We start from the raw sequence: 6345 nt of genomic DNA, 5'->3' as shown, positions 1-6345 counted from the left end.
AATAGTATTTTTTCATATTAATGTAATTTTTTCATCTAATTGAATCTATTTGTGTATGATTGTCAGTCCAAAGAGGGAGAGAGGAAAGAGGGAACGTGAGGAGAAAGTACAAGGTCAGGAAGAACCAGGTAAGAAAAAAGACAGGGAACAGTGACAGGCAAAACAGAAACTATTAAACTGACAAAGAGAAAAAACCTGATTTTACTCCTACAGTCTGGAAGTTGTGTTCTCCCTATATTAAAGCTGCTATACAGAATCTGCAAAACAAACTGGGTTGAAACATTTTTGACCCTCTTTAACAACATTCCAACATAACATTATCATTGATTGGGGAGATTAAAATCAATGATATATTTTTATGTGGTTCAGCCACAACTCTACTAAAACCTCAGCCAGTAATAGGTAGGCCAACTTTTGGACCGTCCAGTTGTCTGTATGACTGCCACAGTACGTGCGCCACGTTTCAGAAAGTGCCAAACAGCCCTGCTGGAGTGAGGAGCTGTAAAGAGAAGCAGATGCTCTGTTTATATTCTAAAAATGTTTTAAGCTGGTTTCAAAGATTCTGTACAGCAGCTTTAAATGTTTTCCAAAAACACACATACACTTATCAGTGTTTCTCAAATTTTTTACAGTGTGTACCACCTGAGAAAAATGTCAAGCTCTCCCAAGTACCACTATGAAAGCATGAAACTCATAAATCTTACAACACAATATTAGTATTATTAAATTAGTAAAATTAGTATCTGCAGTAAAGATTTTTTCATACATTGTATACATTCTACCACAGGCAAAGTTGCCTCCATTTTTATAGTTTTTTATTAATATTTTGTAATAATTTATTCTGTTTTGGGAGTGTTTTTTATGTATCTGTATTATACTGTTGAATTTTTACTCACTATTGGCGTCATTCATTCCCCCCCCCTCAAGTAATTAAGGTTAGGATATGTTTTTTTTCTTTATTACAATCCATTCTTCGTTTGCAGCATTTAAATAACCTTTATAAGATTTGATGGTTTTGTTACAGCCTTTTCAAAAAAGTGTTTTGGTTTTCTTTCACGAATGTGGGTATTCAATTGTGTTAAAATGTACAAAACAATGATGTCATGTTTTGTGACGAGGACCCAGGCACAGAGAGACTTGATGAATTTAAGAATCTTATGATTTAGTAAAGAAATTTGCAGATTTGCACAGAGATGGTAAAATTTTGATGACTGATAACGGAGACGAAGACAACATACGATGAGGACAGGGAGGAACAGGGGTTTAAATGCACCAAGGAGACAGTCATAGAGAACTCGGGACAACTGGAGACATTTAAGGATGCAGGGACTGAAAGAGACAGGGAAGAAGTCTCAGCGTGATGTGTAAAGTTTATCTTGCCTGGCTGGGCAGCTCTCTGGGTGCTCAGCACCCCCAAAGCTCTGATCCTAGAATCGCCCCTGTTCAGGACTGCAAACCGAGCAGCATCACTGACTTTCAGCTTGTTGTGTTTGTGGATATATGACTGACTTTAATTATCCATAAAATCATCACATTCTCTGTAAGATTAATGTCAACTATATATGTATTTAGAAGTAGAGGCTTTAAAACCAAGTTACCGCTGAAAGTACAAACATCGCTAATGTCACATAACTTTGCCGACATGTGGCCAACAGTAATGTTTTAATGTTCTTCATTATTAAACATTCGCACATAAATAAGTGACATCATATTCAGTACTTACTTTTGACAGTTCACTCTTCGGCCGCTCCCTTCTGCCGTATTTTGCGGCAAAATTATCCACACCCACCGCCACGCTATGGATTGTGGGATATATGGGACCACGAAGCGTGCACCGGACCACGCTTGATATTTGGGGAAATCGACGGCGCATTTGGAGTATGCATTTGAAGTGCACTTCGAATTGGGACAGCCGTCGTCGCGTGGCGGTGACGTAATCGCACTTAAAATGCGTACTTCAAGCGTGCATACCCTGAATTGGGACACAGCCTCAGACTTGGGAGTCTAACTCAGTGATCCCACGTCAGTGGGAGCTCCAAGACTCTCCTAAGTAGCTCCCCCGACGAGCCCTGATCAGCAGCAGGTGTGTGGCTTCGGGTGTGGCCAGTCCCCTAGCAGGGCCACACCCACCAGGCCTGAAGGCACCTGTAAACAAGTGTTCAGACACACCTGCATCCATGCACACACCCACACACACTCATGTCTACAAGCATGGAGAAGAGGGGCAGCAACACCAAAAATACATATAATATAACAAGTCCATAACTGCTCAGGGATCCTGGGTCGCTCAGACCCAGGATCCCTGACACAGAACTGTCAAGATGATAACTTTCACATTTTAAATTAGGTAAAGTGAAAAACTGAAACGACAACTATAGTTGAGAAAGCGCACAAAATTAGGTGTTGAAATTGAAGAATTCATGAAACCACCGTTTTAGATAACATAGTCAGTCTGGTTTGTATTTTCTGCCTTGTGTCTTCATTAAGAGCAGAATACATAGAGTGTTTAGAGTTTTTAGCACATCTCTCCTCTGCACAGTAAACTGGTCTCTGTAGACCTAGAAAGACAAAGAGGCAGAGAGAGATAATTCATGTTATGGATTAATTTATATTTGTTTGCTAATTATTATTTATGTTCTCTGGATCTTGCTCAATTACTAGTCTCACCACAGAACATATTGTGGAGGGAGTAGTAATAAAAACATAGACATGCAATTTATTTGTGGTTTTATGACTTTGCATTTCCTTTAATCCCACATAGCAAACTTGATATGGTCCAGATCTGGCCCACACAATGTGCTTACACATGGCCCACATACCGCAAAGAATGACGGCCCATGTCTGGCCCAGATCTGGTTTGCCAGAGGTGGCCCAGACATGGGCCAGCACAAGGCCAGTTACAGACACACTCCTGGCCCTCTGCTGGCCCAGAACAGTTTCAGCTCTGGCCCCAGATGTCAGCCTAATGTGTACCTCAATCAAGCCATGTAATAACAACATGTGCCGGAACATAATAGTGCAAAAGTAACATGACGAAACTCTGTTCAGACAGTGAATGGACTGATTCTTATATAGCACTTTTCTACTCTATCGGAGTACTCAAAGTGCTCTACAACATGCCTTCCTGTAAACTGAGTGCTTTCTAACGACATTTATACACATTCACACTCTTGACATGCAGACTGGAGGAGCCAGGAATCGAACCACTAACCTTCCTGCTCTACCTCCTGAGCTACAGCCACGCAGAGGGAAACATGAGTAAACCCTCACTAGGTTTTGGATAAAGTGTACACTCACAAACCTGCCAAACCTGCATTTGAAACGTTGGCTGCCATAGCAGTATAGTATTGCAACATGGCATTTGGGTCTTTTAACTAAAATAGGAAAATAGGAACATAAACAGTGCCATCATTGTTGTACTACAAACATCACACATATAAATGTTACCAGATAATTTTGGGATGTGTTGACATTTTGTTAAACTTTTTCACAGTTTTCTTAATTTCCACCTTCAATGTTTTCTGTATGACAGCCATATTTAATTTCAGTACTTTTATAGAAGTGATACAATCACTATGAATCAACATTTATATTTTCTATATATAATTATAGCAAAAGCTATTTTTCTCTATCTAGCCATGAGTGGACCCCTGTAACCAAATTCTAGGCTATGTTTGTAGTTACATGACAACACTTGCATTGCCTAACTGTATATAATCTCTGTTTTTTCAATGTGGAAGCTGTGGGGTGAACAACGATCTTTGATCTATGAGGTGATTTCCTCTTCAGATAAATTTTTTGTAATAATCTTACTCCAGTATATTCTGGAAATCCACATTATTGCATTCTTTTTTCTGCCTTGTTACCCTATTATTACCACTTTATTACCAAGCTGCAAACAAAAGTGCTACTGCTACTGCTTTTTTTTTTAGTCTATACAAAGCATATAGATGACAAATGTCAAAGTTTGTGGCTGGCAGATAAACTCTTTCTACATCTGGAAAGTCGACAAGTCATATTTCATAGAGGAAGTTGAAATAAATGGCTTAACTCTGTGTTAGAGCTCTGGTGTTTACGTGTGCATAAGCAACTCTATTTCATTGTCATTGTTAAGATGTTTACAAGTGCAATCGAATATAGAATGAGAAACATAACAAAAGCTTGACTTCTATTACAACGGCTTAGACTGCACAATGACAAGAAAAGACAAGGAGAGGGCAAGAAAAAAAATCAGGAAGATACAACTGAACATGAAACAAGGCTTACTTTGACACACTGGAGCACAGAAGGACTAGACAGAAACATAGAAAATCAAAAGGAAAATGCAGATAAGACTGGGAGACATAAGAACACTATGCTGAACTAACTCGAAGGAAATTGCATTGTGAACAATAATTGAAACTAACAGGCCCTGGATCTTGCCAAATATTGAGCTTATAAAATAAACTCAATTCATAGGTTCCTATACAAACCTACACATCTACACATATACACCTAGAAATCTAAACACAAGTTTATCCCAAAACACAAGTTAAAGCAAAACTTGAAGGGATACAGGAACTCAACCCTGAGGATAACCTAAAATGCAGGACGTTAATAAACAAGCAAAATAAAACCACTCTAGAGGAAAGAAATCAATAAATAAAGAAGCTTTCAACTTCATTAACCAAAGTGATGAGGAAAAAAGCCTACACATAAAACTCAGAAAAACTCTAACCAAGTTAGCATAATAGTATTTCAGTCTTCCTAAAGCTTGTCCTGTAGTGTGATGTTTTTTGTTTTCCCCTAAATATGAAAATTAAATTATGAATTACATATGAAATTATAACTATATCAAAGATTTTGTAGTTTTAATGTGTTTTTGGAGTAGTCAATACGCAAAATTAAGTGGACAGTCAAAAGGAGAAGAAGTCAACATGAAGCAATTATTTGGGGTTTGTTTGTGAAATAAAAAAAGTGCAAAGAAAGTCTGAATCACATGACCTACATGTCAGTTTTTTATGCTGGTTCCTGGTTTTGGAACTTCAATGAACTAGTATGTAAGCACTGGTTCTAGTGCTGTTCAGCACCTTCTCATTGGAAGGCTGAAGCCACTGGCTGGTGCTGCAAAGAAAGAAGATATATTCTGCTAAAGATCTGCTACAAATTCTAACTATCTTCTATTCATTTTTTACAAGAGTCACTTCGGGTCGCTGCTTTTCACAGAGACAATGAACACCATGAAGCTGCTGGCTCCTGTTGATGGAATATTGCAGTATAATGTACATAATTTCTATATGTGTGTAATTATTCATAGAAATAAAAGTACATTGTGTATATTGTGTGTGAATATAATACATATAAATTTAATGATCAAAGTCCTTGTGTTCCCTATGTTATTGGGGTAAGCATAGCGGTTGGACAAGATATGGCAACAGATACTTCCACTATTTTCCCTGTTGCTGGACTTGGGCAAAAGCAACAAAGGAGACCACTTTTAACTCATTCTACTTATAATTTGCTATTTATGCTTTTTTTTTCCTTTTTTTTTTTTTGCATATATCTGTGTTTTTTGCTTATTATTATTTTTGTTTGGTATATTAACATGTGCTGTCCCTGATAAATAAAATGAAAAAAGAAAAAAAGCCTAGACAATAAGATTTTTATCATGCACTGTCACTTCAAAATGAGATTTAATAAAATAGATTTTTTTAAAAAGGGAACTACTTTAAAATTATGTATATTATGTCACATTTTCACTGAATCTCCTCTCCAGTTTATCAAAACTGTGACTTCTACTTCAATTTTATTTTGAAGAGGAGGAAAGCAGATAAACAACTTACATGTACCACAGTTTAGCTCATTTGTGCCACCTTTTTATCTTTTATTTATGTCCCTGGGGGCATAATAGTAGAGAAGAATTTTATTAGGATTTACAGTCTGAGTCTTGGGGACAAAGTGTAGGCCCCCAAAAAACAAAAGGTTGGCCATAATCAGGTACATGACTTTATACACTGCACATGTGAAAAACCATTCCTGTTTTGGTAGTTCCTTCTTTTTTTCCCCTCTAGTCCTTATGTTGTTAATTTCATTAATACCAAAGCAGCTAAAACTAATTAACAACCCCCTCTGCTACTTAACTAACCAATATAAATAGCCCAGAACTTTAAGTGATTTGATGTCATACTCTGATTAAAAAGTGCCTAATTCCATAGACATAAGTGGGTATAAGTTGTTATTGTATGTGAATGGTAACTTGCAGTTTAAGTATCCGGACACATGATGGGGCTGTTGCTGTTAAATTCATATTGAGATGGTATTTCTTTATTTGATCAGCAGCAGCAAATTCTTTTTCCATATGAAAAT

This window comes from Oreochromis niloticus, linkage group LG3 (assembly GCF_001858045.2).
Source record: "Oreochromis niloticus isolate F11D_XX linkage group LG3, O_niloticus_UMD_NMBU, whole genome shotgun sequence".
In the NCBI taxonomy this organism is placed as follows: domain Eukaryota; kingdom Metazoa; phylum Chordata; class Actinopteri; order Cichliformes; family Cichlidae; genus Oreochromis; species Oreochromis niloticus.
Note: the sequence above shows the minus strand (reverse complement) of the source record.